This window comes from Aphelocoma coerulescens, chromosome 1 (genome assembly GCF_041296385.1).
Source record: "Aphelocoma coerulescens isolate FSJ_1873_10779 chromosome 1, UR_Acoe_1.0, whole genome shotgun sequence".
NCBI lineage: Eukaryota > Metazoa > Chordata > Aves > Passeriformes > Corvidae > Aphelocoma > Aphelocoma coerulescens.
Window position 1 is genome coordinate 28,713,315 of NC_091013.1, and position 12,556 is coordinate 28,725,870.

Here is a 12,556-nt window from a genome sequence, read left to right on the forward strand (position 1 = left end):
GGGAGCATTTCTGAAGGAAAGCCCATACCAGATGCCACGCCAGAATTTCTCTCCTTATGAGACAGGCAGCCGCAGTCAGGCTGAATTCTCCTACTGCAACTGAAATGGCAGCATGAAACTTTAACAGAGAAAACAGTTTACACTTCAGCATTCCAGCCATGGATAAAACACAGCTAGTATCTGTGTTGTCAAACATTCTGCCGTCTCTTGCCACATTGATTTCACTTCATGCTGAGTCTAGTGGCAAAATCCCAGCATTAATGAAGTTAATGGGAGTTTCACCAGTGGATTCAAGAGGGCTGAAATTTCACACCGACTCTTCCATCATAAAATTCCCTCTGCTCACCTCTGAGCTTAACAACTGTGCCCGTTACACCCAGCACGGAGGATCTGGGGTTGATCCAATATCCTTTTAAGTTAATGGGAAGGCTCCCACTAACTTTAATGAGGACTGAGATAGATGAGTTAGTGGATGAGAGCATTTTATTTGAGAAAGGGAAGATGATGTTCTACAGCCACTAACACTGTGTTTTTAACCCCTCATGTACTATTTTTGTGCTTCTCTAATCCCCCGTGCTGATGTCACTTGGTTCCCAATAATGATTTTGCAACAGTGAGGGACATTATAAGCATTCAGATTTTTACTCTTCCCTCCTCCTACCACTTAATGTGAGCAGTAACAATTAAGAAAGTCTATCAACAGAAGCATTCAGGAGAGAAAAATACAGATGTAAGAATGCACTAGGAAAAAATTGTCTGCATAACCATGCTTGAGAATATGTCACAGCCTCAGTTACTCCTGCGGCTCACAGCGACCTCTCTGCATTAAGGTAATGTCTTTTGTTAGGAGCACACATCAGTAGCCAAAAAGCTATGACAGCAGAGTTGTGCTTAAGAGAAAAGCATTACTTTTGTATCAGTGCCAATCAATAGACCTGATTTAATGCTCTTCCCTTTCTGTGTGAGTATCAGTGGAAGCTCATTCCTCATCCTGATCTTCTTGTTCACCCCTCACCCCATGCTTGTTGCATGAAAAACTCACGTGAAAAACTCAGCTTTCTCTTGTTCTTCCGCGTGATCAGTTTTTCTTCCAATTCCATTCCACAGGGCATCTTTTTAAAAAGGGTTTATTTATCTCTCTTAATACTGCCCAGTTGTTTAAAATGCCAATCCTAGAACTGTGAGGCAGTTTCTTTTATTCTGGATGAAGCAAGATGGGAGAAAACAGGTTGCACTGATAATCCAGGCAAACTAGGTCTGATTCAAGTCCCAGAGACTGTTGGAGGACTGTGGATTTCAGTGATAGCAGCATGACATCAAAGCCTCTGTGAACATCAAACAAACCTTCACTGTGTTTCCCCTCAATCAGTGACAAGAAATTGGGCTTTTACTAATATTTCACACTTTTATTTTCACTGTTGTCTTTAAGCCTTATCCTCAGTATTATGGCATGCTTGAAAACTGAGCAGAAAGTCGCAGGACCACATGCAGGGCTGAAATGACAGTCACAAGTACCTGAAGCATGAGCCAGTGGGTTTTAATGCTGTAGCACTGAAGGGAGATACATTTCAGTCCCAGAGTTCCCACTCCCAAGTCCCCACATCTCCATTTTTTAATTTTTTGGATCCCAAGAATATTCTCAGACCAATGTATTCAAAATGGAAATGAATAATCACCAGCTTAACAACAGTCATTAATCCCCTGTAAGCACACTTCTGCATGAATCTATTAATTCTCATTTCCAAGTTTTCAGAATTAAAGTGTTTGATATAGTACATGCTGCTTATTCCCTTTAATTAAACAACCTCCCACTGCTGAAGCAGGTGAAATATTTCATCAGTCAAGAGCATGCACAGCCCTCATGAAGAAAGTTTCCGGGCTTGCCTGAAACACAATAAAATATGGAGCATCAGCTGAAGTTTCTTGGCTCACCTTAAATCCCACTTGTGGCAGAAGCAGCAGGGGAATTAATTCCCTCCTTCTGTACAACATGCACCTTAAAAGAGAATTGCACAGTTCAGATTTATATTGAACATCCTCTATACCCTTCTTGACAGCCTGAAGTGTGGCTCTGATCAACAGCAAAAAGAAATGATGAATAACATCGCTGAGCACCTGAATGACAGCAAATCAGTGACCTATAGGAAACAGTTTTGCAGCAGCAAAGCAATTCCACGTGAACAAGGGTCCATTCATGTGATGAATCCATGTGATTTGGCACTTGGCAACTCTGGAAATAAATTCTAGTAGCAGAGGGATACACTGTCTAAGTAGTGTTGTAAAAGGAAGAGACTGGCTGTGTTTTTATTTCTCAGTGCTGCAAAGCACATGGAAGAACAAGCCAATGGCAGAAAATACACAATATCATTTAATTTTTTTAACTCCTTATTTAATTCCCTCTATTTTGGGGGCATCTACAAAGCATGTATACAGTGTACAGGAGTAATCTTATGACATTTGTGATTTATTATCCTTCTCATAAATAGAAAATGGAAACGTACCACTCTGCCAAGAAGGTGGAGTTTCACACATTCAAGGCAAACCGAAGTCTGTAGTGGCTTTTTAAATGGTGTTTCATAAGCAGGGCCCAAGATTGTGCCTTCAGCTTCACATGATTGAGAAATCTCACATAGTAAGCACACAGATAAGAAGAGGAGGGCACAACAGTGAAAGCATTGGGGTCATAGGGGGTCATTTGACATGGGTGCCTCACATCCAAGCAGGATTGCGACCCTGCTTGCACAGAGGAGCTTAGGACTAGAGGAAAGTGAGCAGGATCTCTTGGCATGGAGCAAGCACACTCATCCAAAAGAGCACAGGCATTTGAGGAAGTCATGTTTTTGAGCCTAGAACTGAAAAAAAATGCTGATTCCTTTGAGACTTTTAAGGTTTTAGGTCACTTTGAACAAGCTTTCTTTAAGTGTGTGCAATGCAAGTCATTCCTGAAAATCCCAGAGGCCTAACACCATCCCCTTGATGGAATCAGATTACAAGGAAAACTTGGGTAATTCAAGAAACATCAACTAATAACAAAGTCATCTCTGGCAGTCCCAGTGGACTGCAGTGTAGGAGGCTGTGAATCACTGAAGACATGGGAAAATGGCAGCAAGAGAAACTAAAAAAAGACCAGTTTGCAGCAGATAAACAGGTGTAACCTTGCTAAACCCTTCTGCAAGCAGTTGCCAGGATCTGATCCCCGCCTGGAAACTCACTGCTCTTTTAAGTATCCAGTGTCTAGTACTAAACATCTTATAATGAATTCCAGAGTAATTACTGAAATGTGAAGCTTGTGAATCCAGTCAGTTCCAACCAGCAGAGAAGAAAGGAACATCATTAAGCAGCAAGCTTAATGCTTCTTTCAGAGTAGCTGAAAGAGAACCCAAGAGGAACAAACTGCCAAACTTCAGCTACAGTTGTGTTATACTGCTATACCATCACAAAGATAAACATCAAAACCCATGAGATGAAGGAATTGAAAGCAATCATTCCTAATCTACTTTTTAAGCTCTTTCACACATTGAAAACATTTCTAACTACGATGGTGCAACAAGTGACTATCTCGAAGGCAAGTCCTGAAACTGGGAATATATGTGGCACTGTCTTCTCTGTAATTCCAAAGGACTGGAGGAAAGTATGTCTCTAAAAAAATACAGGCTGGGCATGACCTGGCAATAAGCACACTGCAGCTCAGAAAGCTGATGGTGTCCTGGGCTGCATCAAAAGCAGCGTGGGCAGCAGGGCAAGGGACGGGATTCTGCCCCTCTACTCTGCTCCTGTGAGACCCCACCTGGAGTGCTGCATCCACCTCTAGGGACCCCAGCACATGAAAGGCGTGGACCTACTGGAGTTGAGAGGAGGGCTGCAAACACGATCAGAGGGCTAGAACACCTCTCCTATGAAAACAGGCTGAGAGAATCTGGGTTGTTCAGCCTAGAGAAGAGAAGGCTCTGGGGAGACCTTATAGCACCTACGAGAACCTAATGGGAGCTGACAAAGAGAGCTGGGGAGGGACTTCCCACAAGGACATGTAGTGACAGAACAAGGGGGAAATGGCTGTAAACTGAAAGAGGGTAGATTTAGGTTAGATATTAAGAAGAAATTATTTACTTGTGAGGGTGGTAAGGCACTGGAACAGGGTGCCCAGAGAAGCTGTGGATGTTCCATCCCTGCAAGTGTCTAAGACCATGCTGGATGGGGTTTTGAGCAACCTGGTCTAATGGAAGGTATCCCTGCCCATGGCAGGGGGGTTGGAACTAAATGATCTTTAAGGTCCATTCCAACCAAAACCATGCTGTGATTCTGTGAGACATCCAGAATTTATTTTTAATACTGGCTTATTATAGATGAAGAAAACTTGCAAAATCCCTATGGGATGGGAATGTAAGGTCCAAGTGTATAGGCACAGTAATACCATAGTGTTCCTTGAAGAGCTGGAACATTATTTGAAAGGTGAAATAAACTGAGAAAACAAATAGCGTCCTTTTCTTCTCCAGCTTGAGGTTCCTAAGTCCCAAAGTGTAATATCCTTTAAATTCTTACTATTAAGGTTTTATCCATTAAAAATATATCTAACACTTAAAACACTTTCCTCTAGCTAGGATCAAATAACATTAGACAAGGGAGCTCTGAAGTTGGAGGGCTGAATTTTAATAACCAGAAAATCTGAGAAAAGCCACACTAATTCTACAGCAGAAAACTTAGGAAGTCAGATTCAGTTAAGAACAGTGCAATAGTTCATATTGAAGGAAGCATGAAATATGACATTCTCTTAGCAGATTTGGCACCATCTCCACTTTTTATACCTCCTGCAAGATTGGTAAATATGCCTCATCTGAGATAGTTTAGAAAAACACAGATGTATACTCCAGTCAGCTGCTCTGGAATACAAGTTAACATCCCTGATCCCCTATATCTTCTAAAATTAGGCCTCTTAAAATCATAAGTGCAAGTGCCTTAATACCTTCTGATATCAAACAGAAGTCAGTAATAAATGAATTGTATTAGAGTTTGATCCAAAGCCAAGTCTAGTCATTTTGATCTTTCCATTAAATTTCAGCCTGCCTCAGTATAAGCCCTTAGAGAACACGTAAAGTAAATGTTGATGCTCTTTGTGGTTATTGCATAATATTGCGAGGTTCCCTGCAAGTAATTTCCTTCTTCTGCATCTCAGTTCATGGCCACTGCCCACTAAAAACCAAAGCATTCTCAAATTAACAATCAGGGTGCCAGGTAAGTTACATGTGTGCTTCTCAGTACAGGCAGCATTGCTGAGGGGCAGCGACACACAAATTGTGCTGAAACATGTTAACAAGCCTGTATATTCAAAACATGTGATGAGTGTAAATTGTAATCATTTACCAGAAGACAGTACCAAGACTGGCCAGTTTCCTGAGTTCTAGGGCAAGAAATTCAGACGGGAGGAAGCACTGTCAAACTTCTCTACCATCTGGAAAGGATAAGGCTTACATAAGGAAGGGTGAATGACATTCAGAAAAAGAAATGCCTTCACTAACTTTTCCTATTTTTTTCAGTACCTGTCTATCATGTTATATGAGCATAAAAGTCTATAGCTCTCTAGATCACAATTTATCGTGACTTAATTTCAAGACTGTTCTCCCAATGTCTGCTGACAGATACAAGCTTCTGGGAAAATCTCTCAGCTTTCTTTATCAAGCCAGTAAAAGATGGCTTTCATGACTGGGAAGCACAGCAGCTGAAAGCCCAGGGGAGGATTAGTTCAGAGCACCATGTTAAGAGTTCATAACTTACTTGCACCCATCCTGACTGGGAGGAGATGGGTCCCATTCAGAAGTACAAGGCCTCACAAGGACTGATGAGGAACCAGCAAAGAGACCACATCAGCCAATATTACTAACAAGAAAGGTGTATTTTTAACCCACATTCACTACTTTTGCAACAATTATGTTCTCTTGCTTTAAAAACAGAAGCACCACAGAGAGCCTTTTATGCAGTGTTTTTAAGGACTTGCATCCCTCTAATATAAGTGTACTGGTTAAGTCTACTGTTACAGCTGTATAAATAGGAGGGCCAGCACAGACATCAACACCTCTTCATTGAAAAGAGACGATTCAGAACTGACACACACCTTATTTTACCTCTTGTCGTCAAGTTTTCTGCATCACCAGCTCCCAATCCAACTCGTATCCATGCTGATGTGAAATGACATACAAATAGCCTCATACTGCTCTTCCATCAGGGATGGAGCAATCCTGTATTTTCTGTGTACTGATGGCAGGCAACACATTCTTCTATGGCAGTGGGCAGTGAGGTTCTCTGGCTGGCATGGGTATGACTACGTAAGTGCAGACATTTTTCACGTTCAGTGGGTATGGCTGGTGTGAGAAGCAGGTTCAAGGGGTTTTTTTCCAAGTATCAGACTTAAAACTTGAGCAAGTATCAGGGCTGCAAACCATATCAACCATAGAAACCAAAGGGATATGTGTCCCCAGGCCATCAGTATGGTGGGGAAAGAGGAAGGGCAGAGGAGTTTTAATGCAATTAAGTACCCTACACTAAAATTGTTCAAGTATTGGTTCTTCCTTCCTAAGGCACTGAGCTCACCAAGGATTAAAGCACCCATGTGAGTCTAGGACAACATGGATTACACTCATGCTCAAGGGTAATCAAACCTTTCCCTGGTGATCAGTCTGCTGCAAAAAGGCTTGCACTGATTCTGAATGGAGAACTGAGTTCTGGAACAGATCAAATCTGAAGCAGTCTTTTAAATGGAGGGAAAGTAAACAGCCACACACACATCTATCTGGGACAAAGGGGATTTCTTAGATGTCTTCATTTCCTGCCACAGAGGCTGACTGCTTATTCAAGCCCACTGCTATTTATATCCCGTCTCTGTATCTTGGGAGAAAATGCATGAACTTCTTCAGAATGAAACTGAAGTTCCTCTGGGCTGGGCCTGCTCAGCCCAGTCCCTTAGCAAATGCCTCACGTGGTCATTCTGAACTCCACTCCTGCTCACTGGTGCCAACACATGCATCACTCCATTCGTGTGGGTGAGCACACTCCCAATGGCACTGTCACCAGTCCTTTTATGCTGCTTCGTTTCCATGGCTCCTTGGTGTATGCTCTTTGTCTGCTCTCCATCATCACTGTACAGTGCATAACAATTACTTTGGCTCCTCTTTTCAGTTTGAGCTGTTCCTTCCTTTTGTATGTGGGCTGGGCGCTATTTTTTTCTTTTTAATTAAAGGGCTTTGTTTATGATATCAGGTTTTGAATGAAGATTTTATAGCACACACCATAATTATAACAATCCCAATAAATAGCACAAACTGGCATTTACAGCTATAACACACTGTAATAGTTATATGCCACTGTAAGAACTCCACTATATCAGCCTAAATATGGATCGATGCAATTCAAGCAAATCAGATCTCAAAAGCTGCTACTGCTGAATTGCAACTCTCTTGGAGGAATGCTTGCTATTCTCTCTGTTCAGTGCTGGAAAATACCATCCAGTAGGTCAAGCAGAAGAAACTTCAGCAAGCAAGAAAGGAGGGATGGGACATCACTCCCAAATACCAGCAAAAGAATTTCACTTCCCCTCTTTTGATAAGCATGCTGTTTGGCATTTGGGATAAATATGCAGAAATACTGGCCATTTATTTTCCCACTCCCCATTTCAGAATTGCAGATGCTTAGCCTGTTTGAGCACCTTCCACAGTGAGAACACACGCACTGAAGCTCTGAAGTCAAGCTGCTGATTCAAGTGGGCATTATACCATCCAATAACCACCTGTGTGAGTAAGAACAGGTTTGATCAGGCCATATAGTTATTTGCTTGATGGTCTGTTCCTTGATGTTCCCATAGCACAAATACTGCTCCATGTAGGGAAATAGGTCTGCTCTTCTGCAATCTGGGGGTGTAAGGGAGAAGTGTGGAGCAAAGCAATCATTCCTCTTCATTGGGCAGGCTCTAAATATGAAAGACTGTAAATGGAGGGAGAGTAGAAATAATTGAAGACAAGAAGAAGGAGATGAAAAACTGAAGAAGCTCTAGGGCAAAAGAGAAAACAGGTGAGAAAAGCAAAAAGGCAGAATAGGAGACCAAGTACAAATGAGGCATGAATAAAGCACAGGACAAGCAGGATTCCTGGAAGCTCAACCAACTTCAAAGAAAATTATGCCGGACCACATGCAACTGCACTAGGAAAAACAAAAGAAAAATGATTCATCTAAGTCATCACAAAAGTAAAATCATTGCAGTTAACAGTAAAATAATAAAATTTAAGATAGGTGACCGTGTGGTGCCCTACCCTCAAAGATTCAGAACTGTAGTATGCATAGCTTGATTTTAGATATATTCCTGAAGGTGGTTGGGTTTGTTCTTCAGAAATTCTACGACTAATTAACATCCTGCTAATGCCGAGGAAAGCAATCTCCTCCTTCCATAAGTAACCAAAGTGGTTCCTGACATTGCATTATATAACAAGCTCCTCCTTTATTAGTTTTAAAATGATTTGCAAGCTTATACAGAGCATTTGATTCAAACCAGAATGGTAACCTGTTCCCTCTTTTTTTTCTTTCTTCTCTAAAGAATGGCCAGAGTTCATTCTATTAGCACAAAGTGCTTCCCAGAACTACCATGAAGTAGGAAAGCACCTTTGGCTCTTATTTCCCCAACAGAGGATAATGCAATTCATCAAGATGAGTATTATTTCCCAAGAAGCCAACACTGGATGGAAAGGCCATTTTTCCAAATGATCCACAAAGTTCCAGAACAGCAGCCAAGGACAAGGAGACTTTCCAGGAACTAAGAAGACTGTTAAGACAGATGCATGTGTATTTCTAAGGAAAAAAAAATTGGAGAGAAAAAAAGCCAAATGAACAACAACAAAAAAGGAAAAGGTAAGTCTGATGCTATTTTAGGGAGACAAGTCTCCAGGACCACTGTTAAACAATATGGAATGTTGCCATGGAGGGGCCCATGACTGGTAATCTAATATTCACCACACGGCAAAGGACTGAGTTGAGATTGATAACTTTTGAAACATGCTCAGACTTCTAATTTTTACAGAAGAAGTAATACTAAAGAGCATCAGAAGGCTAACAAGATAGGTATGGTTCTATGCTGCATCAGAAATACCAGCTAAAATGAAGATATAATTTCTCTTAAACCATTCTGAACTTCATAGCAGAATGATTACACAGAGATAAGCCAGAGAAGTGGCACATCTGATCAAAGTTACCTGTTAGCACAAGAAACAACCCTGAGACTTACTAACACAAAACATCAAACACTGATAATGTCAGTATTCACTGCTGAACTAGTAAGGGCAAAGGACAAATTAATGAGTTCTCTGTGGCACCCACCCATTCCTGGTGGGTTCTTCAACACCTTGTTCTTCTCTTCACACTGCACTCTGTGCTTAGCCCAAGCTAGCTGCACAAGAGCCCTGACACTATTGAAATCTCTTCTAATATAATCACAGTTTCCCTATCTTTGGTGGAGACAGGTTGTGGCAGCACAAAGCCAGGCCAATGCCGATGCCAAACCAAGGAACGTGAAGCAGTACCCCACTTTTCACTGGGACATAAACCTAGGATTTTCATTAGGAAAGCTGTCATAAACACCATCACCCTTAATTCTCCTGAGGCCTCAACATTCATATTCCCTCCAACAGTGCTAATTCCTGCAAATTTACTTACGTATAAATACACTGTACACCAAAAAAGGGTTAAGTTTAACTTCTACAAATTAGCTATGTATATTCAAATGACAATAAACACCCTAATTCTCCAAAGAGAAACCATCAAGACACTTGGTTAATGATGCCAGAGCTTGCTCTCTCTGACTGTCTGCTGGTGCCCTTACCCGCAATTCTTTATGGCTGTATTATCATCATCATCATCTCTGGACTTAGTATTCCAAACATACCAGCTGCCCACAACTGAAGGGCTTCTTTGCATTACCAATTATAATTGCACTGAATGCACTACTGGTTCTGTGACATAAAAAGGAATTTAAAAAAAGTCATCAAGCTTATTTCAACTTGAGAGAGTTGAACCCAGGTGAAAAACTAAGTCAGTAACCCACAGAACCCACTAATTAATTACCATATAGATGTATGTATCCAATCTAATGGAGATCAAAATTAAAAAAAAAATAAAGAAAGAAAGTAGCCCACACCAGTTTCAATTACAGCTGGGAGAATAATTCCATTTAACACATTCCCTGTGGCCTGGCCCACACTCAAGACATGTTTTTTGGGAAGAAGCTTAGAAGCAAAATCTGGCTTGAAAACTGGAGCAAGACGCCTCTTTTGAAGTCTTTCCTCAAAAAGCAAAACAAAAAACCCACCACCACCAAATAAATCCCCAAAATCTCAGTTCTCCCCTTTTTAAGATGACTACTATTTTCTGTAGTAAAACACTGAGATTAACAACTTTATCCATCCACTCCTTCAATAAAATGGACTAAATCAGCATTAATTTGTTAACCTTTGTATTACTTCATGCACTCATGTCATATGACGTCAAGATAAATTCCAAACTAAATCCATTTAGGAAAATAGAAAAGAACATTTCTTACCTGTTACTATTTCCTCATAACTGTGAACTCCCACTCTGAAGATAAGCTGTCAAGTTAGAGAGTCTTCTTTTTTCTTTCTTTTTGTTAAGCCTCCCACTCTTAAACCGTTTAATATTACCACATGGGAAAGAAAATGCAAGGAAAAACTTGTCTAATGTGCCAATGGCTACATGCCACTTCTATTAGTCAGCTTCTCTATCAGCCTGGGTGGATAGTTGAAGTAACAACAGGGGAAACAGCCTATTTTCTAACAAGAAAAGAAACACTAAGAATATGCCAGGAAAAGAAGTTACATTTTAAAATACAGAAAGAGTGTAGGGTTCCAGCAGCATGCAAAAGATCAGAAAATACTACAGTTTTAAGTATACTATATATAAGTTATTTTTCACATTAAGTCAGTTTAGGTCAAGAAACATTATGTGTTGATTTCTCCAACAAATTATAACTATATCTAACAGCTACAGATATGAACACCCACCTAAAACAAAAAGACAGCAAGCTATTGCTTTTGCGAGACACTGGCACAAGAACAGACACACATTAGGCACTAGTATCAGGCACTAAAGCTGGTGCACATTTGGGTTGTAATTGCAGTTTACTTTCTGAAAGAGTATTGCACAACTGATTTACTTGTTAGCCAAAATAGCGAATGAATGGCAGCGTTTACTTGCATCCTACTCTAAAAACTTTCATTCATGTGGTACAGGTGATCTGTAATGCTCTTCAGGACTGTGCATGCTGTACTCTTGCTGGCTTACACTTTTCCACTTCATAAAAAAGGCACTGAATTTTGAATGTACTGAAAAGAAAAGAATAGGAAGGTTCACAGTTCCTTGAGCAGTTTAAGAGCTCAGTGTTACTTTAGCAATACAACTTTCACAGCTTATTACAAATATGTTAAAAAGTTTCCATTTAAAAATGAGTCATCCCATCCCACTGAAGTAAGAAAACAGAACTTGTCAGATACAGATTGTAGAGATTGCCCAAGTTTCATTTACCTGTACAGCACTGAATTAAACTAGCTTAAGACCAAGAAGAAATGAAAGCCCTTACAGTTATTTAGTAGCTTTTGTCACGTAAATTGTCACACCTAGCTCAAAGGAACTGTGATCCATTTTCTAGTTTTTTATTTATAATTTAGGAAAAAATCTGACTCATTTTTATAGGTGAAATTGTATTGTGGCATTTTGAAAGTACTTCAACTTTGTGTTCTAACAGAAGTTATTGTTCTAAGTGTGGAGGATCTCTATTTCCCCATAGTGAAACCATTAAACCAGACACCAAACTTTACAGTACAGAAAAGCTACAATAAAGGTTTGGAAGAACAGCTGTAAACTTTTAGGATTTAATATACATTTATGAGACAAGAAGATATGAATAGAGAACACTGAGCAGAATCATTCAAGTGTGGGACTTCAGAGTTTGTTCATGCAGTCAGTGATGTTAAATACCCAACTGCATGTCTATATTATTGCCTCTTCTCAAAAGCAAAGAGTAAGCAAATCCTTTGCTTTTAGAACACAGTAGGTCCATGTAAGTTTACCTGGCAAGCTCTCAGTGCACTCTTATATGAATCCTTTGCTAATTTGTCCCCACCTAATGTGTGATACCAAAAGGGGTGATACCACAAACAGTCAAGATAACTTCAATTGGGAGCTTGTCAACAAGCTCCCAGAGCTAAAATTATAAACACAGATCTCAAATTTCTGCCACTGTGTGGAAAGTACAGCAACTGTTACGGATTCACAGGTCATTCACAGTTCTTCATAGACACCAGCAAGGCAAAGAAACATTAACAGCTGTACAGGAATAATACTTAAAAGTACAATTTATGCACCTGTATGAATCAAGTATGATGGCAAAAGCCAGACTGAACACCATAAAGAAAAATCACCACTTCTACTCCAGAAATTATTTGAGCCTTTAATGAATACTGCAGGCAAAGAAAGTCAGGTCACCACGACTCAGCTCATATTTTTTTAAAAA

General features: G+C 40.3%; 1 protein-coding gene across 1 annotated transcript in view; it reads right to left on the reverse strand.

Annotated features, from left to right (window-relative positions):
* Positions 1-10,640, reverse strand: part of ECRG4 (ECRG4 augurin precursor) — a 69,903-nt gene extending 59,263 nt beyond the window's left edge. Inside the window, exon 1 of the mRNA XM_069029016.1 lies at positions 10,571-10,640. The gene's annotated coding sequence lies outside the window, so the exon portion shown is untranslated. The remainder of the gene's footprint in view (positions 1-10,570) is intronic.
* Between the last annotated feature and the right edge of the window lie 1,916 nt (positions 10,641-12,556).